Source organism: Physeter macrocephalus, chromosome 19 (genome assembly GCF_002837175.3).
Source record: "Physeter macrocephalus isolate SW-GA chromosome 19, ASM283717v5, whole genome shotgun sequence".
NCBI classification, from domain to species: Eukaryota; Metazoa; Chordata; class Mammalia; order Artiodactyla; family Physeteridae; genus Physeter; species Physeter macrocephalus.
Window position 1 is genome coordinate 43,446,490 of NC_041232.1, and position 23,151 is coordinate 43,469,640.

The following is a 23,151-nucleotide window of genomic DNA, read 5'->3' on the forward strand; positions in this document are numbered from 1 at the left end:
TGCTGTGCCCCGCAACGGGAGAGGCCACAACAGAGGGAGGCCCGCATACCACCAAAAAAAAAAAAAAAAAAAAAAAAAAAAGAATCTACCTCAGTCTTGTCCCTCCTAAAAGACTTCAGAACTAATTTTTCTCTCTTCAAGCCCTCAGACACTTTGTACCTACATTGGTCTTTATACATAATTGTTTGATTTACCATAAAATCATCAACGTATTTATTGACACAGTTCTTTAATTGGGAAAGGAGGGATTATGTTTCATTCATTTGTAACATCTGTAACTGTTAGTGACCAGCAGGCCAACAGTAAGTAATTAATGAATATAGTAGAATTGTCTTAAACTCTGACTGTCTATAGCTATATGAATTTGTGTGTTCATAGTGAAATGATTATCTCACTAGTAAGGTGGTTTTATCTCACTTGTGAAATTCAGAGATCACCTCAAAATTCCTAATATGTGGACATATTTGCTATGTTTAATGACAAGAAGGGATTATAATAGCTAAACATTTGATTGTATAATTTATAAATAATAAAGTGTTTGTAAATCACCTAGTATTATGCTTATTATGTGAAAAGTGCTCAGTAAATAGTAGTTGGTCAAGTTGTACTGCTGCTGCTAATAATGACAAGGATTATTCAGTCTGCTATAGTTGGACTTTATTAACCTGATATCCCAGATGTATAAATTTAGAAAGAAGAAATATATTTTTATATTCAGGGATTTAATCAACTACTTCAGTAATCAATTTCTTTATGTATTATTAACTTACATATTATTTGTTCAGCTATACTCAAGAAATATTTAAAGAACATCTATTTTGTAGCTTATCACTCTGTTAGGCACCAGGAATGCAGGACTAAACCAAATAGATGTGTCTCTACCCAAATGAAAATAGTCTACTGAGTAAATGGATATTATACGTGTAATTACAATTTAAAAAGCTCTATGAACATGGTAATTGGATGGCAATAACAAGAAGGTATTTCCTGGATTGTGAAGCTCAGAAAATGATATCCCGAAGGAGCTAAAGCCCAAAGATGAGTAGTAATTAACAAGTGACAAAATTAGGGATGTGGGGGGAGAGTTTCAGGGAGAAGAAACCACTGAAGACAGGTTGAAGGAGAGAAGAGCCTGGGACTTTTGAATGAACTGAAAGTTTCATTTGGTGTAAAAGAGAGAGAATTCAGTGAAATTGAAAACCTAGGCTGGGCCTTTTAAACTATGTCAAGGACCTTAGATTTACCTTAATGGATGGAAGTCCTAGGCACTACAAGAAAGCAAGAGAAATAAGTAAACATACTGACTTGAGTAGCAAAAATAATGTGTTTATCCACAGATAACAAGGGTCTATGTAGACAATCACAAAGAATATACAAAAAATCTTCTAGAATTAATACATGAATTATAGAAGTAAATCCTACTTAAAAGTTAATTACAGTTGCTGAGATATTAGGGTTTATTATTGCTGTTTTATTTTGAAATTTAATTTACTACATTTTACTTCTTTTTTCCGACTTCTTTTTCATTGATTAATTTTTCTCTATTTTCTTACTTTCCTCTACCCAGTAACTTTCTACTTCTACTATTCTAGTAAATTATACCTAAGTTTTAACATTTATATTTCTTTCCTCCTCACTGAAAGACAAGCAGTATAGAACATAAGCTATAATATACATCTCAGAAGACTTCTAATTCTCATAAGGTCAGGGACATTTTAAATATTCCTACCCACTAGAGCATGCTTACATTTGGATGGGCTGCATAGGAAAGTCATCTCTCTTCTTTATGTTGACATTTATATGAGGAACTGGGCACCTAAATAGAAAAACAGTTGCTGATATAGTCTGTGTGTGTGTGTGTGTGTGTGTATTTAGGATAGACTACCACCCTCCTATGGATTTGCAGGGTCAAAGGATTCATTTTAAATATGATTGAATTTCTAAAAGACTTTTTCTGCCTGAAATAGTGGACACATCAGGAATACTCTGCAATATTAAGTCATATCACCATCCTAGCTACTAACTACCCTCTGAAGCTCCACAGGGGGAAAAAAATCTCATCTTCTTTCCATGCTTTCTTCTAATATAAACAGACCAAATGGGATTCGTAAAAGAAGATTAGAGAGCCTGTGTGGGAACCATGTGGTGAAGGGAAAATATCACAAACTGGAAATAAATCTGGTTCCAGTGAGGATCATCCCTCCCTCTATCTCTCTACCTTTGGAGAAAAAGGTAAGTTCCTACCTGTTTGATCCAAAATCACAAATTCAACTGTAAATGTTGTACTGTAAAATACATGTAAAGTGAAACAGCTTTGTTGGTCTTTAATGGTGCTTACAGAGTTCTTCAAACTTGTTTTGCCATTGAATGTCTATACATGAGAGAACAGTCACACACTCAAGTATTAAGCGGGTATCTGTATAATAGGCACCTTAAATCTACTTGGCATCAATTACCTTGTGTTTTTATGGAGAAGATTGAGCTTTTCATCCTAGACCCTCCTGCAACCTATGTTTACTGTGCAGTGTAAAAACTGTCCCCCAGAAATATATAGTTTTCATGGCTTTTCAAAGAGTAAAGAGAGAGGAGAGAGCTGACAGGACACAAAAGTGCACTCTGAGATCAGATTTTCTTTATGTGTGCATTTGCTTATTTGTTTGTTAGGTATTTTATCACATACAGAGAAAGCAATAGGGGATCTACTTTGTCCAGGAGAGATAAGCCATAATTCTAAGGGAAAACCATTGAAAAATGCCAACTTTGTCTAAAGTGTTGACACAACGAGCCCAGACATGAATGAGGCCAGAAAGAAAAAACCAAAGGGATCTCAACTGGGAGAATTAAAACTTGTTTTCAGTGATCACTCCTGGGGTGATTGAGCAACTAAAAGAGTTAGGAGTACAGATTGTCATGAAAATTTGTGGAAAGGATCACAGTGCTCACTGCCTTCTCCTGGATGGTATGCCAAAGCATGAAGGAGAAGAGAACATTCAATTCTCCTATGAAAGGAAAAAACAGCTCCATTTGAATCATACAATTGTTAAACCTTCATTCGTGATCTTTGTAGGGCTTTCTTTTAAAAATATAATTTGTGTTAGAATTCATTCATTCAATGAATATTTACTGAGTGCCTTCTATGTGCTGGACACTGTTGTAAGTGCTTGTGATGCATCAGTTAGAAAAATTAAAAGGGCAAAAAGCCCTACCTTCATAGAACTTTCACTCAAGTTGGAAAAATCAGACAATAAACAATGTATATAATAAGAAAATTAGAAAACAAAAACATAATAAATAAGAAATGCATACTGTATGTTAAAAGACAGTACATGTTGAAAAGTATAAACTATGGTCAAGGAGAGGGGATGGGATACAAGTTTAAGGTTGGTCAGAGTAGGCCTCAGTGATTAAAGCAAAGACTTGAGGAATACAGGGAATGAGCCAAGAGAATAGCTCTATAAAGAGTATTTCTGGGAGAGGGAACAAAAAGAATGAAGGGCCTATACAATAGCATGCTGAGTGTATTCAGTGAACAACAAGAGGGCCATGTGTGTTTGAACTCAAGTGAGTGGAGGTTACAAATACTAAAGATGAAGTCTTACAGGTGATAGGGTGTTAAGTGATACAGTCATCTGTATCACTTAAATGATACAGTGCTCTGTAGGCCTTTGTACATACTTTGGCTTTTGCTCTGAGTAGAATGGGGATTTTGGAAGATTTTAAATATGTCTTTTAAATAAGGAAAACTTCTTGTATAAAATTGTTGGATTTCCCCTTCCATTAATGTTTCAATAAGAGACTGAAAATACAGTTTTCTTTTCAAGGATAGAGTACACAATGAGAGGCTTAAGCTATTCCTATTCAATGTTGGTTCCGTTATATGAATAATTAATGTTTTTCAGAATTCATGTCTGAATGGTTGACTCTTTATTCCACTCTTGCTTTATACTCTTCCCAACTTCTGTCTAAGGTAAACTGACGTTTGAGGAGGAATTCTCCATTCTTGAATTCAGGGTCTATAAGAGAATTCCCCTTGACACTAAACTAGTCTTTCTGGTGATTGAAATTGATATCTTTCTTTTAAACAGAATATAATATTTAAATATGTTTTAGATGGATGAAAAATTTCATTTTCTATCTGTGTACCATTTAGAGTCTCACTGACATTAAGGTACTTGGAAATATCACTGAAAATCTTATCTGTGACATAGAAGGATCACTGACCCTGAAATGATGCTTCTATCCCTACCTTGATCCCAACGACTTTCTTTACCTCATTATACAGGAAACAGTAATAGGAATGTGTAAAAAACTACTGGCTATTTTTCTGCCCTTCATCTTTTGCATTTTATTGATCTGCCTGGTGGTTCAGTGTAGAGCATCAAGCCGAGGATGGTAGGGGAACCCCCTCCACTACTGAATTCAGGCACACACACTGATGTAACTCTCACCCCAATATCACTTGGTGATATCACCTCATGATGTCAGGACATGCTAATTATTTCCAGATTTTATGCAAATAATTTTCTTCTATCAACCTAGAAATTTGGACTACCTTACTCTTTATTTCAAGCTGGTATAAGATACTCTTAACCAGGAGATGATTAAAATTCAGAGTATGGCACACATTCTCCCACCAGAAACCAAACCCATCATATTCTGGACTCTTGGAAAATGTTGATATCAATGATTTGTTTCTGGTCTAATGTCACTAAGAAGACATATATGACCTAATCAAACCTAGCATAAACTGACTAGATATGCTTCATGCTTACTAAAATAGAAGGTGTAGTTATAATTAATGATGGGACAATAAACCTTGAAATAAGTTATGTAAATTATATGTGCAGGCTCAGTGGAGACATACAAATTTGCACCAAAATATATCAATAGATCAATTTTAAGTGTACCAACAACTCCCTAAAAAATATGACAGATTTGGGTTTAACCAAATAATCAGATATTTTAAATGGTTTTATCCCAGGTAATACCAACATGAATCTTTTAAACTCTTATTTATAAGTAGAACACATGGGTAAAAAAATAGCTAGATTATATAATATCCTGACCATATGTTAATATTAATTTGAAGGATTCAGTTTTCTCTAAGATTCATCTAATAATCACTTTTACACATGTCCCTTGCTTTGCTCTTTGTTATGCAATCTATATCTTTTTGGCATTTTCATAATAAAGTAATGTAAGATGTTCTATTTTTAAAAGCTTTTTTTTTTGTTTTGAGACTATGGGAAATGTCAGAAAAGTAATTATAAAATATAAAGAAAGGGCTGAGTTTCTGATAACATCAGAAAAAAATTACTATTGTGACTGTATGTTAGCCAGACTTTTAGCATCAATAAATTGAAATGTCAATCTAGCATTTGAAAAAAATATGAATAATAAATACAATCTTTAAGAATACCTACTCCTGAAAAAACACAGTGGTCATAACTTAGATTGTTGGAGAGTAAAAGATTGCCACTAGAAAGTAAACTAATTTTTTGGATTCTAAAAAAATTATTTCTCAATGTAGGGAAAAAAAAAAACACTTCACAGCCTAGAGACATGCTGTTTGAAATTACCTCGTGGGAAGAAGAAAACTGCAAAGGCGTTCTCTGGATAGATTTTGATCTCTGCAAGGATATGAACTATAATGATCAGAGGGCATTCTAAAATGCTTCAAAAATTGTTAAACTAAGGAATAACTCAGCCTAGACACCCTTTATCTTTTCAAGATTATATGCTAGTGAGCAAGACCTATAGGCTGTCAGAGCAATAATAGTATTTGAAGTGTAAAGAGGAGACATTAAACAATTGGAAGTCCTTTTCCATATATTTGTTAAGCAAAGTGTACATCCTTCAAGCTTTAACACATAACCCATACCTGTATACAGCTGTGCATGTTATATCATGTTATAATTAGGTAAGATCAAATTTTTGTCAGTTGAGTAGGTTCTATAGTTCCATATTAAATAAAAACTATAGCTCTGAAAAAAAGACAGTATAAGGTTTTTTTTCCTAAATACAGAAAACTGTAAATCTTATTGTAGATACATACCATATTTGCTAAATTTATGTAATTATTTTGTTTACATAACAAATAATATATAGCATTATATAAACTTTTAAAAATAAAATACAGGATAATATCCCACAAAGGGAAAATTCACAATTAAGGAAAAGATTCATAAGTAGTGCATGCAACACAGAAGGGTTCAGAAAATTAGATTTAATCATTTCTTCTCTTTGTTCTCCAGAGTCTAAAATGTATTTCCCATGTATTTTGCAAGTCCTGTGTTACTTCTCTTTATGCACCAAAATGCTGGATAAACCCATATAAAAGAAATACATTTTAATAGTTAGAATAAAGTTTATTTTCCTGTTTAAGGATTTGATATTTACTCACCAGTGTGGTCTTTATGTTGTTACATGTTGGCTAGGAATTACCGCTTTGAATAGCAATTATCTAAGTTGGTTCCCTACATTTGCAGGACATTTGGTTAGAGTTAAAATTACAGTTTATATCAACCTTTCTCCATATGTGACTGGAGCTTTGTCACATGAGATTAGAGTTTCAGATGGCAGCAATGCATTAGAAGTGTTTTACCTAACATAGACAACAAGTAGTGGCAATATTCAATTGACCTTTTAACTAAATATATTCTTTGCAAATGTTTATCAGTTTGCTTTTCTTAAAGCAGAGCCTCTTTCTAAACACTTGTCTTGAAAACAAGACACTGACTTCTCATCATACTCTGCCAGCAGTAATAGAATCTACTGTGAGCCTAGATTTCCTCAACTTTAAGACAATCATAACATCAACCATTTTTTCTGTTAGTAGTAAGTTTATATATATTTATATAAAAAGAAAATAAATAATATTTTTATAATAAGCATATTTTATATATTATATATTTAATCGTTTAAATGTAAAATGCTATTTAAATAAATTAAAATGATTATTATTCTAAAGTGGCACACAATATTGTCCTCAATATCCATGAAAACTTAAAACTTAAAAAGTCTTTTGAATTTATCATTAACCAAGAATAATGTCAAAGTTAATCTTCTTCAAAGCAAATTCTGCTCTGTAGTAAAAGGTGCTTTAAGTGAGTTTCTGGTGTGTTTAATACTAAGACAGAAACTGATACGACACCAGGCTAAACACTAAGACAGCAGAGATTTTAAAAGCCCATTAGATTGTAATGTCATTGACAGCAGGGAACAAGTATTTTATTTCCTTTGTAACCCCCTGCCTTTAACTATGTAGGACAGGATTTTGCACAGAGTGAATGCTCAATAACTCTTGTGGTGGTGACTGCTAAGATAATGAGTCATGAAAAATAGCTAAATTAGAGTCAGGAAAAATCCGTCGAGCTGTAGCAATGAACATCAAGAGACTAGCCAAAGGATGACAGTGAGAGAATAAGATTTGTACGCCTGGTAAAAATGTTGCCATGCAGCTACTATGCAGGAAGTAACAGACTGACTTAATCTGATATAAGTGTGAACTCAGGAATATAAAGTAGAAAACTCATGATCTGTTATCACAAATTTCAAAGCAATAATCACAGCTAAAAGATATGAAATCTCACTACATACCTTTGAAATTTTACCTACAAAAAAACTTTTCTATCTTCACCTTTATATTCAAGTGTTTTAGATAACATTTTTAGAGTTAAATTGACATTATTCTTGGTCAAATTATCTCTTGTCAAATAGAACCTGGTGGAGAAAAAGGAAGCCCTGAATTTTAAATTCTCACATAAACCATCCAGGGAAGTCTCTCAGAGAAGCCAAGAACAGATTATAAGTTCTACCATTAGGTAACTTTAGCCTTAAATGCCAGAAAGGTAAGCAGTGAGGAGAGGACAGAGATAGAGCTGAAAGGAGTAAAGGGGACCAAGTGACCTCATGGTGTCTGTCCCCTTTCTCCATTCAGCTAGATGACATATGGAGAGTGGGTGTGGAAGGAGAGGGGAGGGCACCAATTCACTTACCTGGTCCATCCTGGCAAAAACTGAGTGCCCTAGAGAGAACATATATGATTAAATCATGTTGAAGTGATCAGAAGTTAACGGTTTTTTTCCACTATCAAACAGGTAGGAACTAATGTGGAAGACCTGAATTTTTTTCACAACATAAACCTGCTATAATATTGTCCACATCAAAGTATTACTTACATTTGTATTCCTGCCCTGCCCCCAGCCTTTAACCCGAAATTCACCTGATACACATCATCATTCTGCACAGAATAGAAAAAGATTTGTAAAAATATGTGTTTTCAAGTTAACTGGGCTATGATGAAATAATGAAGATTCCATAACTACCTTTATAAAGTGTTTACATTGTAGAAGAAAATACAACCAGAATAAGCAAAACCAGAAAATCTCCCACAACATTGATATCAAACAAAATGAGGAAATAAAATGGCTGTGATTACTGAATAAATTTTCCAAAGTCATTTTTTTATACTGTTTCCTTTTATTCATATTTTAAAAGGAATGGATAACTATTATTTAAAAGTTTGGGAAAAGGATGAAGTAGTAAAAATGAAATGAGAAGTACCTATAATACCAACACATATATAACCACCATATGTGATATTTGTGAATTACTTTGTAGTAGTTTTCAACAAATATCTAGGATTATATTTAATGTGTAGTAATATATTATTTTTATTATCTAAAATAAATTTAACTATTATTAAAATTATTCAAAAATATTTTAAAGTGTGTAACATCCTGTTCTATGCGTGTACCAGGATTTATCAATATTTACTTACTCTTGTAATTTGGGCATAATACTCCTTTCTATGGTTGTTGTAGTCAGTGAGGGAATTATCTCTATGGTGAAATAAATACCCTTATTTCTATAAATTTATTTTCTTCCATACGTCCCTAAACAAGAAAATTGAGAAAGTGTCAAAATACAAAATTTTGTGTAGCTTAACATTTTTAATGTATATTCTCTCCATCTTACCACCTGTCCTCTTCCTCCAACCCATTTCCCACCTCCTATTCAACTCTAAACCCAGTAACTTATTTTGGAACCCAAACGTCAGTGGGCAGTTCTCTTTGTGCTATCACACTTGACTCAAAATGCGTTTTTCCCCAAATTGCACTAAAACTATTTTCTGTCTACTGTTCCCCAATGATATAGACATCTTGACTCCTCAGATACTCACAACTTATGAAAATCTGCAGAGTCACTTGAGTCGACGGTATTTCAGTACTGTTAGAGCAGTCAGTAATAAGGACATTTGTTTAGGTATTCTGAGTGTGTCCCTATGCTTACTAAAGTTCGTTGTACAATTATGCATAAAATACTTTTGCATCAATTAACAATGTATATCCTTTTCTAGTTAGCCATATTTCATAAATTAAACTGTTAGAATCATATTATAACTTATGAAGCATTGCTTTTCATTTTTAATTAACTTAAGCACTTAGAATATCAAACTTCTCCACTGTTAAAATGAAAATTTTTCTGTAGTTCTCACATGGTGGCTAGTAATGTAACTCAATGAGGGTATTTGACAGGGAGAGAAGATTTCTAATTTATCATTATTTCTGGCCCAAGGTACTAAAATATTGTTATTCTGTTTTGGCATACTTCATTATTTCTGTGTTAGAATTATGTGACAGAGCAAACTGCCAATCTTTTGGCATTAAGATGAATTGTTGAAAGCTAGTTCTGTGTATTTCATGCTACATATCTAGTGTGGTATGGTCATTTATACCAAATTATTGTTTTCATTTAATATGCTTAAGGCCATCTGCGTGCATGCTTCTTCATGGGGATATGTTACCACCATTAAAGTGCAACACCATTTTATGGGGTTTGGTTTCTAGTACACCAGAGTAAGAAATTTCACTTGGTATGAAAACCGCACAAAGACAAAACTGTGATGAAAATCAGTATTAAAAATTCCAGTTATAATTCACTCGTATTTTCTATTATATCCAGTGATAATTAATTCTAATATGAATAAAGAACATTTATGGCAAGTAGAAAACATGGAAAGAGAAGTCAAATGTTCAGACTAAATGAAATTCTACTGTAATAAACAAACACTGTTTAGAATCACTCTGTTCAAGTTTACTTTCTTTTTCTTTTGTTTATCAAAATTTATATTACAGTCAGTAAACATAAAAGATTCTATAAAGTAATTTATTATGGAAAATTACAGCTCTTCAAGTAATTTTCTGACACACTGGGGCAGTAAAAGTGCAGAAAATGTGTTATAAACCAGAACAACCTAAGAATCAAAAGTTCTCTGCCATATTTCTTCTTTCAACAAACATTTTCCATTTAGGAACTGAGAAATTTTAAAATAGATCAGGGTATTAGACTTTTTAAGCAGGACAAACTCTTCTGAGAAATGTCGTTTATTGAATACCTCTTATATGCTAGGCACAGACCAACAAAAAAGAACATGAAACACATTCGCTATTGCTATATAAAATTAAAATCTCCACATATTTTCATTCTTGTTTTAGGAAAAGCCCTGGGTATTCCTATGATTATTTTCTGGATTTAAATCTAACATCTCTACCCAATTCAATTTCAATGAACTTAATTTATTGAGCAAGAACTATAGGACATAATTAAGCTGTTCTGAAAGGAATATGATAAAAAATTACCTCTTCCATGTAAAACATACATTTTGAGGAATGTTAATAAAGCAGTCATGTAGTTAAGATAAATGTGAGCTCTTAGTTTGGGCAAAAACATTGCTTCATAAAAAAATGGCTTTGAACAATGCCATGCAAACTGGAAAGCATGGGAAATTGACAGTGAAAATGTGGAAGATAGTATGAGAATATTCTGAGTAAAGATTAAGCATGAAGCAACATGTGGTTTAATTATATCTATTTATCTTTCTATCTGTCTACACATAGAGATATCTATCTATCTATCTATCTATCTATCTATCTATCTATCATCTATTTCTCTGTCGAGTTGAAGAGAGAAATAAATCTGAGGTTAGATGAAACTATGGAGAAGAAAATATCCCATGGCAGTGACAAGAGTTGGTAATAAAATATATAATTAGGTAGAAAATAGGTTGTTACAGTATGCTTTTGAGCAAACTGATAATATGGGGAGCATAATAGTTTAGGAGTGTAATGTGGCTTTCAAAACTTTTGACTGCGATCTTCTGTAAGAAATATATTTTACATTAGACTCAATCCTCTTACCTTTGAAAAAATATTTCATGAAACATTACTTATTCTTACTAGCTACAAAGCACTCTGATTTTTTAAATTCTGTTCACTTACATTTCTGTTTTATTACAAAAATGCTGGTTTGCACCAATTACATTTATTTCATAATGTGTTTCTGGAGTTTGAAAAATACACTATAGCAGTATCAATTATCAGTGGTAAATAGGAAAGATTAACCTAAAGAGAGGCTATAGGTGGGAGAATTAGTTACGGAATAAAAAAGACATAAATTAGATTGTGGTGAACTTTAATGCTATGAAGGAAATCATGAAATACAAGAGAAAACATACACAATAGGCAAGATATTTTTGTCTAAGACACTAATGATTATTGCTAGTGTAAGTAAAACAAAATGTATTTGTGTGTGTGTGTGTATTTGTCTTTGTCTCTCTCATCAGGATATAAGTTTCACTAGGACAGAGACTTTATCATTCTTGTTCAGTGCTGTGTCCCAGTCACTAAAAAACTATTAGGTACACCGTAAGTGCTGAATTAGTATTTGTTGAATGAAGGAGACAACCAAGTAGGATAACTGAAATATTAAAATAGTAAACCTTATCAGCCTAAAAACTCCAAAGGCTTTACATTTGACAAGCCAAATTATTATATGTGTTTTGTCTGTTTTATGTGTCCTCTTATGAAAAACTTTATAACATACTGATTTCTTTCTGTTAAATAAAGTTTACATACTCCTGTGATGAAAATATAATATTTGAAAAATATAAGCTGTCTTGTAATAACATAATCAACCTTGGGGTCTCCACATACGATCATGCAAGTAGTCAAGGGATTATCTTGAAAAAAAGTGAAATATATTTATAAAGAGGCAAAAACACTATCTTTTTATTTTCGCATCCTCCAAACCCAGTAATGTACCTGGCACACAATAAGGACTTAATAAATGCTTTATATAGACAAGACTTAATGATCTTTTGCTTAACTTTTTCTTATCAAACATACCATATATGTTTATTGTAGAAGATCAAAAATACAAATTAGCAAGAAAGATAAAATGAATATCATTTTACAACAGAGGTAATTGCTAACATCTGTGTATGTGTGTGTACACACACACGTGTGTATTTTTGTTTTATTTATTTTTAAAAACAGAGAACCATTATTGTACATATTTTATAGCCTTGTTTAAAGTCACTTAGACTCACCAACATTACCGATTTCACAGGGCTATTATGGGGAGCAAATGAGAAAAATGCATGAGTAGCACTTAATACAGTGCCTACCACATAAAAAGAAATCAACAAATGTTAACAAGTACTATTGAAATCATACTGTTTTATAATCTGTTTTATATTCACTTAACAATGCATAATGAACATTTCTCATGCCATTAAATAATATTCCACACTGTTATGTTGATAGCTTCAGCATATTCCATAATATATAATTATATTTACTCTGATTTTGTCTTGTTGGGCATTTAGATTGTCCCTTTTATTATTATATCCACACTTCAAAGAACATTCTTATAGATATATATTTGCATACATGTATATTTATTTGCTTAAGATATATTTTTACATTTTTTTCTTATTTAAAAAATAATATATACACACTGTTTTAAAAGGAAAGTGGTATTGCAAGTTTCATACTACTAATAAAAAGTATTAGTAGCAGTAGTAATATAAGTAATGTTTTTTATAATAAAATAACAAGATTATGTCTCATTTTTCCCATTCTCAGTTCTTAAGTCCATAGGGAATCATGTTCATACTCATTAGCACCATATTCTAAATAATTTTTTTAAATTAGAAATCATTTGACTTCCTAGAAGGGAAACTTTTTCATTTATCGGTTGGCATTTGGCACACCAGGATTTTAAAATACTGAGTGCATTAGAACATCTCCATTCAGTAGTATGGCTTTTGATGATGGAACAATATTAACCAATTTTGATAGATATTGTATTTGACTTTAATTTTTCCCACCATTCACTAATGTTTAAGGCTACTTGGTTGGGCACTTTAATTTGTTCATAAGAAATATATACAGAATCCTTAAAATAGCTATTGTCTATTGTTTGTGCTTATCCAAAACTTCTTTAATCACTAAATTTTCTACCATGAACATATATAATTTTTCTAATAACAAAATGAAACTTTTAAAATCATTTATATTAATAAAGGTATTCATGCCACTATAAATAACTTCTTTTATCATTATTAGTTCTGATGATCAATTTTCTGTGCCAGGTTTTGTTTTCCCTATGGATATATATCCCAAGCCATTCCATCCTCAAGTATAATTATCTGCACGTAGGGCATGTAAGGTAGTTAATACCTCAAACAAGTTTCTCTGTCTTGCAAGAAATTCCTTAAGGCATTAAGTGCTGCCCCAGCCATGCCAGTGGGAGTGTGAACTCCATAAAAGATGAAGCTTGATACCATTCATTTTCATAATGACTTCAGTGCCACATGCAATGCCCTGGGCATATATACACACTAAATGCTACAACATAAGTGGAATACTTAGAATAGTCCATGACCAGGATTATTTTCAGAGCAAAAGAGTAAATAATTATATAATGTGTGTTTCTTCCCAGTGTTACATTTTTCTGCCTTCAAAAGAATGTCCAGAGAAAGGCATGATTTGCTTGCAGTTCTAAAATATATAAACTGCTTTGGGGCTGTTAAGAACTGAATTCCAGTAAAGTGAACTGAAAGTTCAACTTACAAAGTTTCCACTTCATACCCTGCTTAACTTCGGTTATTTTTCCCAAGTTGTATAGCAGCTGCCTTGAAGAATTTACAAATATTTTCTCTTGAGAGTTGGAAGTTCTTGCACTTGTAGTAAAAAGAAAACTAACTCAAAACTATCTTGAAAAAGAACAAAAATAAGTACTCACAAAAATATAGACCAAAATCTTGAGTAGCCTAAAGAGGATTTATTTAGTTTATTTACTTATTTATTCATTTATTTATTTCATTCATGAAAAAAATGTAATTTAACTTGCATCACCTGCAAGCTTAGTGTCTGAACCATGACAGCCCATGTCTTTATCCCAAAATATTTATTAATTTATTATTATGTGGGCTTCCCTGGTGGCACAGTGGTTAAGAATCTGCCTGCCAATGCAGGGGACACAGGTTTGAGCCCTGGTCCGGGAAGATCCCACATGCCGCAGAGCAACTAAGCCCGTGTGCCACAACTACTGAGCCTGCACTCTAGCATCCATGAGCCACAATTACTGAGCCCACATGCCACAGCTGCTGAAGCCTGTGCGCCTAGAGCCCGTGCTCCACAACAAGAGAAGCCACCACAATGAGAAGCCTGCGCACCACAACAAAGAGTAGCCCCTGCTCGCCACAACTAGAGAAAGCCCGCATGCAGCAAAGAAGACCCAACGCAGCAAAAAAAAACCCAAAATTTATTACTACGCATCATGTACTATTCTTCTTTGAGTTAAAATAATCTCATAGATATTACATTCTAATAATCAAGCAGATAAAAACAAAATAGTTTTAGGTATTAGTAAGTCCTGTGTAGAACATAAAACATGATAATGTAGTAGAGACTTGGAGAGCTAATGTAGATTGGATGGTCAAAGAAAGTCTCCTTGTGGAGGTGGCATTCTAGCTGGAAAGATGACATTTGAGCTGAGATTTGCATGAGGAGAAGCCTAGTAGTAAAACTCTTCATGGTTGGAAAAATGCAAAGGAGACCATGTAGTGTGAGGGGTGTGTGTTTGTTGGGAGGAAAGGGTGTAAATGAATAGAGGATGTTAGAGAGGGAAATAAAGAGCAACTACAAAAAAAAAGAAAGAAAAAGAAAAGAAAGGAAGATAGAATGGAAAGGAATAGGGCAATAATCAAAGAGAATCTGTGGAGGAAAGAGAGGGTGAAGTTAAGTTACAGTAAACTTTAACCAGGATGAAACAAATTTATCAAGTGATCAGCATCAATCAACATGGGCAGTAGTTATTACAAACAAGAACTTTAGTGATACAGCCCCTTGAGCTGTGTGGCCAAGGGGCAGGTTATTTATCTAAGACTGAGTATACTCATCTATGAAATGAGAATAACAATATCTATGTCACAGGGTTATTGTGATAATGAAAATAAAAATGAGTTCATGCACTTTAAAATGTGTAACATTTTGTCCTGTCTGGTAGTAAGTTTAATAAATGCTGTCTATCACTTTTATTTAAATGAGATAAATACAATTTAAGTAAAAGCAGATATTTCTGCTCCTCTTTGTATCTATAAAATCACATGAAACTAAAGCCAATGTAACTTAATCCTGCTTTGAAGTGGATTTATATTTATTTACTTATTTATTTTTGTTCATCGTTTTTGTATTTTACTTTGTTAAATCTGATTACTTTGGTAATTCCCTGTTCTACAACCACTTTGCAGCAATTTGAAGTGCAAGACCCTATGTGGATTTATTCTAATTTGACTAGATTGTACTTGGAAGGCTGCAAAAAGCTCTAAGTTCCCAGGACCAGTTTTATTTTTCCTCTGAGCATTGGTCAGCACAACAAGTCTTTTAGCTTCATAGTCACAGCTGTTTTTTCCCATTCTGCTTCCTAAGTCCCTCAGCTATAGGAATTACAATCCCTGTCTGTTTTAACCTGCAAATTCTTCCTAATTCTTGCTGTCTTTGTGCTCCAGAGAGGATGTAACACTGCTATGCCCTCCTATTAGAAGCGAGACCTCTGGAGAATGACATATTACAGAGCAGAAATGCAGAAGCCAAGGAAACATTGATTTCTAGTACATGGATCCTGAGCCTAATGAAATTTTGGTAATATCAATACGTGACCTTTTCTCTGATTAGTGAATTTTGCACAGCTTAACCCCCTTCTCCCTGATCAGTTTATGTATGTCTTTGCTTCCTGCCAGTATAATTATTGGAAAATTTCAAATATTTAATTGGACATAACTGTATTTTGATCATGTTTTTTTCTATAGGAGAAAAAAGTATATTTGTCTATTGTCTATTTGACCCATTTTCAAGGAACTATTTGTTACTGTGTTTCTTGTTTCCTTCTTACTGACATGGCCAGTACTTTCAGGAAGATTTTGGGGTCATTTAATAATGCTTTCTTCTCCACCCCACCTCACCCACACTGCCTCTACCAAGTGAATGCACTAATGGCAATTTCATTACAAGATATTATTTTCTATTATTAAACAGAATAGAATAAAACTCTGTTTGCTTTTAACCTCAGTACTTTATATCTTTTAAAAATGAGTCTTAATTAAATCTAAAAACCCTCTGCAAGTTAAGCAAATGAACTGGTTCTTTGTTCCATATGAATACTTCCTCATTAAAACAGAAAAATTAAGGTGATAACATTTCATCACTGATATTTATTTTTCTATAAAAACAAGTTAGGATTCTGCAGAAATAATGTCCTATTTAACATTTTGCCTGTCGGTTTAGAAAAATTCAAAATTGTCACTCATTATATTTGACATTTTGAAAAGTAATAAGTCTTCTGAGACAGTGTATGTTAAAAGACTGCTGAGTTTCATATGCTTTAAATTTCTGTGACCTTTCATAAGATATTCTTACAGTTTCTTGCATTTAAAATAATTTCATCATGGCAATAATGATAATAGGAAAGAAATAAAATTTGGTGGACATAAAGTTATAAATAAAATTTCATATGTAATAACATGTATCTTTCATTTCACCTATATATTTATGATAGTTATATGCTAAAAGTATTTAATTTTTCTCAAAATATGAAAAGTTAAATTATTTAAATTTTAATAAAATCATAAATGTTTATTACAAAATCCTACATTTTTGAGCAAAATGTCTAATCCCTTAAACCTTGTTGACCTGAAACAAATGGACTTCCAGATGCTTCTCCAGCAAAAATGGTTTTATTTGAGATCAGCAGAGAATTGCAATTCAGCGTCTGTAAGTCTGGTGAGCCACATGCAAGTCCCTCCCACAGCAAGGGAAGGAGAACACTTTTACAAAGATGAAAAGGAAATTGGGAGGACTTTCATAAACAAAGAGTCCGTGGCTTTTCATTGGCTGTGTCCTTGACAGGAAAGAAGAGAAGTCCTTCTTCCTGTTGGGCTCTGCTATCTCACAGGGCATGAGAGCTCCCCCTTCTGGTGTCCACTCTGTTTAACTGAGGTTTCTGTTTATTAATTTTTTACAACAGATACAAAGGTAATCTTTGAATGTAAATCCAATGTAACTTGCAACTTCTTGTTTTTATTAGATACACCCTAGACTTTCTATAACATGGAAAGATTTTTGAAAAGACTAAATATAGAATTTTCTTGTTCTCACTTGATGTCAAGCTTAGTCATTTCCCCAAATTAAAATTATATCAGCACTCCTACTTTTCAGACTTTCAGCAACACTTCCAAAATACCAAGATATAATATAAAATAAAATGACAGAGGGCACTAACTAGGCTCTATTTCTGGTGAAAGAAGGCTGTTAGACTTGGGCAACTAGTGTGTAAAGACTAGATCAGATAAATTTATAATTAAAAAATTCCAGCTTCTTATGCTCTAACATGGCAACATTTTAAATAAAAAGATATAACAAATAAGTTTCACATTCTCTTTCCCTATATGCTTATCCTCCTTTGTAAAAATACAGTCCCCATAATTACTTCTTAATATTCCAACCAATCCATCATAGCACATTGCAAAACATGTTGTGAATTCACATTAGTGTAACTTAAATGTTTATAAAGAAAAAGAAACATTTATTTCATCTGCCAAGATATTATTATTATAATTCTTTATAATTCATCATAGTTGTGAAGACTAATGCAGAGCATTAAAATATACTAAAAAAAGAATTGACTTTTTAATAATAAAATCCAATCACCTCACAAATACCTACGGTTTGACAAATTTCTGAAAGTATATGGAAATTTTCTTGAATGGTGCATGAGAACCCACTGGCACCAACATTCCATGATTGATTCTCTCTTGTGGACCCTGGATGGAGTCAATTGACTGAAACTATTATTCTTAGGCAAGTTAAGCAAGGACCTATGTTTCCTTGGCAAGATGTCATTTTTCTGTCATCATGGTGGGAGATATATTATACAAGGTCTATGCTGACTTTATTGAAGTTCTCTGATATGGTTACATTGTTCCTAAAGAGTCTATGCAGTAAGTCCTTCTTTGAGAATTACTATTAATACATTATTAATTAATCAGTTATTAATTTACTAAATTAAGTATCTTGTTTTCCAATGTTCCAAATGTGAGAGAGAAGAGTTGTTATTGGATGTGAGAGGGACCCTAGGATAGCAGAGTGAATCTGGGAATGTATCCCCAGAAGCTGTGTTGCATTGTATGAACAACACCCTCTGCCATTTTTATCCTTTACCAGGTGTGATCATTTCACAGCATTTCAGGCAGGGATCAAGTTGCCAAAATATTTGAAAACTTCCTACTTTAAGCAGAAGGACAAGCAACAGTGTGAGTAAAACCAGCATTGGGAAATGAAATAAATGATAAATAAAATTCATATTATGATCTACCTAATTATTAGCAGAGGATAAAATGTGGTTTTGCCTGGGAGCAGTGGGAGATCCTCTATTTTTTAGGAGCTAAGATTGGTAACTATGGCACTGAAGAGACAAGGGGAAAAAAAACCTTTCATTTCTCCCATTGCTGGAGATTACTACAGCTGAGGTTTTCTCATGTCGGTAGTGAGCCATTTGCCCCAATCAGATGTGAATCTGTAGTTGCAAATGACAGAAAAGTAGGAAGAATGGTGAACAGAAGTAAAACAAAAGTAAAAACAAACCAAACAAAGCTCAGACACATAACAAACTGCCAGTTCAGCTCTGAAGGATCTACTCCAATCCTGGCTCATAATTTCTCTCACCGTGTATCTCTGGCTCAGTCACTATAATCTGTACAGTGCTTTGGGGATTTATAAATTGCTCTAATGAACATTATCTCAGATACAGACCCTTGCAAAATCAATTTTATTATACCCCAGTATTAATTAGATCCCTGGTTTCTTTAAAATTGCACATCTTGCCAGCTACTCAGGTGCTTTTGAAAGAATATGGATATGTCTTAAATCAATGTCAAGATTTGAATTTTCTAAGCCCTAAACATAGAACTCACACTTAAGCTGTCTGCAAACCATTTCTGGTTATATATGGTTGAAGGAAATAATGATATAGACAGATTGACCCACAGTTTTCTAATGTAGTAAAGTAGGAAAAGCATAGACTCAATAGACCAATCTTAAGTTTTCTCATCAGTTTCTTCATATACAAAACAACCACCTGATTAGAGCTTCCGGTGTTCTATAATTTAGGGCATTTTTTTAAGGAAAAGATTTTTTGTTTAGTTTTCATCAAAATTAGGAACTTCTATTCCAAAAAGTATACCAAAAGCAACATTTATATAGAGATGAGAGAATGGGGAAAGATATTTGAAATTCTAAAACTTTCTGTAACAATGTAAATTCTGCTCTTGTGCATTTAAAATGTGACTAGTGAAACTAAGGAACTAAAATTTTAAATTTATTTCATTTTGAATTATTTAAATTCGGATAATTGTAAAATTGGTTAATTTCAGGAGTAATTGGAGAGAGATACAACTCCACATACTGTTGATGAAAATGTCATTTTGCATCCTTTCTAGAAAATGATCCAGAAGAACCTCGGTAACTTTAGTGTATTTGTACTCCATGTTGAAGTAACTCTGTTCCTCAGTATACATATGAAGAGAATATCTGAATGGACCCTGTAAGGATCCAAAGTTATGTTTATGGTGGCAGAATGTTGAAGGCAATCTGAGGATCCATTCCTGGGACTGTGGATAGGTTATATGTTGTTGATCCGAAACAAACAGACTAACAGCTATTTCTCCAGCAAAGATGGGTTTATATAGGATCAGAAGAGAATTGCAATTCAGGGTCCACAACCTTCAAGTCCCTACACAGCAGGATAAGGAGAAAGCTTCTATAAAGAGGAAAAGGAAAAGTTGGGAGGGCTATAGTGAACAAAGAGTCCATGGCTTTTCATTGGCTGAGTCCTTGACAGGAAAGAATAAGAGTCTTCTTTCTGTTGGGCTCTGCTATCATCACAGGGCAGGAGAGCTCCCTGTTGTGGTCTCCCAGCTCTGTTTATTTGAGGTTTCTGTTTATTAATTTTACATATGTAGTGTGGATGCCTACATAACACACAATGAGGCAGCAGTTGGAAGCACAAGAATAGCTCTTCACATGGCAATACATACATCTTAATAATGGTCCTTCAAAATATATCTAAAACCTAACCACCCATGGGGTCCAAGCCAGCATTATTACAGTGATAAACTCTTAACTATCCTTCTTCATTCTATGCTGGCCCCCAAGAGTCTATTCTTGCCACACCAGCCAGGGTGAACCTTTTAAAACTGACAATGTTGAACTTCACCTGAGTCCTGTGATCCCGGAAAACAGTGAGGGTTTAATTCACCCACTCTTGTGTTCCAGGAAATGGCTAATGCAAAGAATCACCCTTCCGCATAAGACTGAAACTCACAGACACCCTCCTTATTTACCTACGACAAGGCTAGACACAGGTCCTCCAACTTCCTTTTCTTTGCCTCATAAGTGATTGGCTGAAATGTCTGTACACACTGGTCAATTTGGACAAAATATCAGACTTGAACAAACTTAAAATAATCAAAAATTATTTTATTGGGTTAAAGAGGTTGGTTTTAGGTGAAAAAATTGCAGAGAAAAATTAAGAATTAGTTAATGAGCTTCATTAAGCTCTTTTAAATACATTTACCTAAAATTAAGTCCCCTAGGTTTCCTCATTGCCTCTGCTACATGCAAGACAGGGCACTGCCAAAGCCTTCACCCTAGACCACCAACAGGCAGAGATCAAAAACACTCCAGGGAAAAACTGTTCTCCCTGTCCAGTGAGACAGGAAAAGGGAGGCCTTACAACAGAAAACATTTTTAGCAGTACCCACTGTAGCCCATTAGTGGAAAAACACCACCACAGTCATGATTTTAGCAGCGAGACGCAGGGAGCTGATTTCCTACCCCCCACCTCACACTTCTTACCCTGTCCCACCCACCCTTGGGGAGAGGCTGAGCAAGAAATTGCTCTTCCATCCTCTTACCTGGCAAAAGCAGTCTATGCTCAGAGTTTCGTCCCAGTTTGCTATCAGTGGGGCCCATCAGCAGAAGAAACGAAACTTGATAAGGTGGTGGAAGGCAGGGCTACCAGTCACCAATGTTTCACCCACTCCCCAGTGTCAGCAGGGTTCAGAGTGAATCAGCCTCCACCTCCACCTGACGTTAACGAGACTGAACAAGGTGCTGCAAGTTGGGGCTGATACAGACGCCACGATCTGCAACTCCTGGTGTCAGTTAGAGCCAGTGGAGAACTGGACTTCCACCTCTACCTGACATCAACCTTCCTATTCATCCTGAGACAACAAAGGAGTAAGAGTTTCCCCTCTGTTTACATTTGCTTGATTACCTCAGGGCTCAGCAAGGACCTACTTTTACGACACACCCCCAGTCCCCACCCCCAGGAAACAACGAGAAGTACAAGTCAGTTTCCCACCTTCTCTAGGAAAGGGAGGAGCTGAATTTCCAAGCCACCCTCTGCAACAAGGTAGCCGGAATCAGTGAGCCTAGCATACACACCCACCCAGCTCTCATGCTGCACTTCAAAGTGTGACCACTTGCTAAAAAAAAAGAAGACTGAAAGGAATCCAGTCTCATAATGTAATGTCCAAAATGTCCAGGAAGCAATGGAAAAAATCACTCTTCATACCAAGAACCAAGAAAATCACAATATGAATGAGAAAAGACAGTCAATAGAGGCTAACATCGAGATGAATCAGATGTTGTAATGATCTGACAAGGACTTTAACGCAGCCATCATAAAAGTGTTTCAACAGACAATTAAGAACTCTCTGGAAACAAAGAAATTGAAGCAAAATCTAATCTAGCTGTCAGCTGATAAGTCATTAAAAGTAATTTTTCATGATAGATCATTTTATGATTTTTGACACATAGATTATTGTATGATTTTTGGATGGAGTTCAAATAATTAAGTTACACTTCTATAATAAAATTCCTCCATTCCCATCTATTTGTTTATGTGACGCATTTTCTCAGAGCTTACACATTTTAAGGGAAAAAGCAGAAATAGAGTTGATGCTAAACCATTTCGCATTCATGCATTGAAAAATGTTCATTCTCAAATAATTAAACCAATTAGGAGAAAACAAAGCCTCCTATATCTTATTAGAAGGTTCTTGCCTAGAAATATTTATTGCTTATGTTTAATAATCATTTATCCAACTTTGTAATATACTGTATTTTTGATCAGTTGTTTACTAATAGATATCGTAAAGAAAATTTAATCCAGAATAATTTTAGCACATAAGTAAAGAGATCATTTCAATGCATTAACATATTATTATAAAGAAGTATGATAGAGTAAAAAAATAAACTATTTTCAAGTATAAAATACATTGCTTTAAGATAAAGTTGTATGAAAGAATTGAAACAGATACATAAGTTTAAAGAAAAAAAAGACTCTTTCATCAGAGCCCCCAGAAGAAAACAGCCTTGACAAATCCTTGACTTTAGCCTAGTGAAAATGATTTCAGGCTTCTGACCTCCATGACTGTAAGAGAATACCTTTTGTTGCTTTAAGCTACTACATTTGTGGTAATTTGCTACAGCAACAATACAAAATGAATACAATATATTACAACAATTTGAAAAGCAGAATGTCATTTGACAATGGTGAAAGAAGAGATTGGTTCACTTGAGAAGATAAGAAAACAAATTGGAGGATACAGAGAATTCTGGCTAACATGGGACATAGAGCATGTGCATTTATCTTCTAATTTCTTAAACCTAACTAAAATGATAGTAAAGGAATAAAAGAAGAATTAGTGTAAACTCAAAAGGACTAAATGGATGAGAGAGC

At 33.8% G+C, this 23,151-nt stretch overlaps 1 long non-coding RNA gene across 2 annotated transcripts in view; it reads right to left on the minus strand.

Annotated features, from left to right (window-relative positions):
• The window catches only part of LOC102997049 (uncharacterized), a 42,386-nt gene extending 20,929 nt beyond the window's left edge, over positions 1 to 21,457 (minus strand). Inside the window, exons 1-6 of one of the 2 annotated variants that reach the window (XR_002891360.3) lie at positions 21,320 to 21,457; positions 8,783 to 8,897; positions 8,181 to 8,242; positions 7,998 to 8,026; positions 5,580 to 5,630; positions 1,748 to 1,816 (exon numbers count right to left, since the gene is read on the minus strand). This is a non-coding gene — a long non-coding RNA (uncharacterized lncRNA). The remainder of the gene's footprint in view (positions 1 to 1,747; positions 1,817 to 5,579; positions 5,631 to 7,997; positions 8,027 to 8,180; positions 8,243 to 8,782; positions 8,898 to 21,319) is intronic. The other variant, XR_448312.4, reaches the window with a different exon arrangement.
• Between the last annotated feature and the right edge of the window lie 1,694 nt (positions 21,458 to 23,151).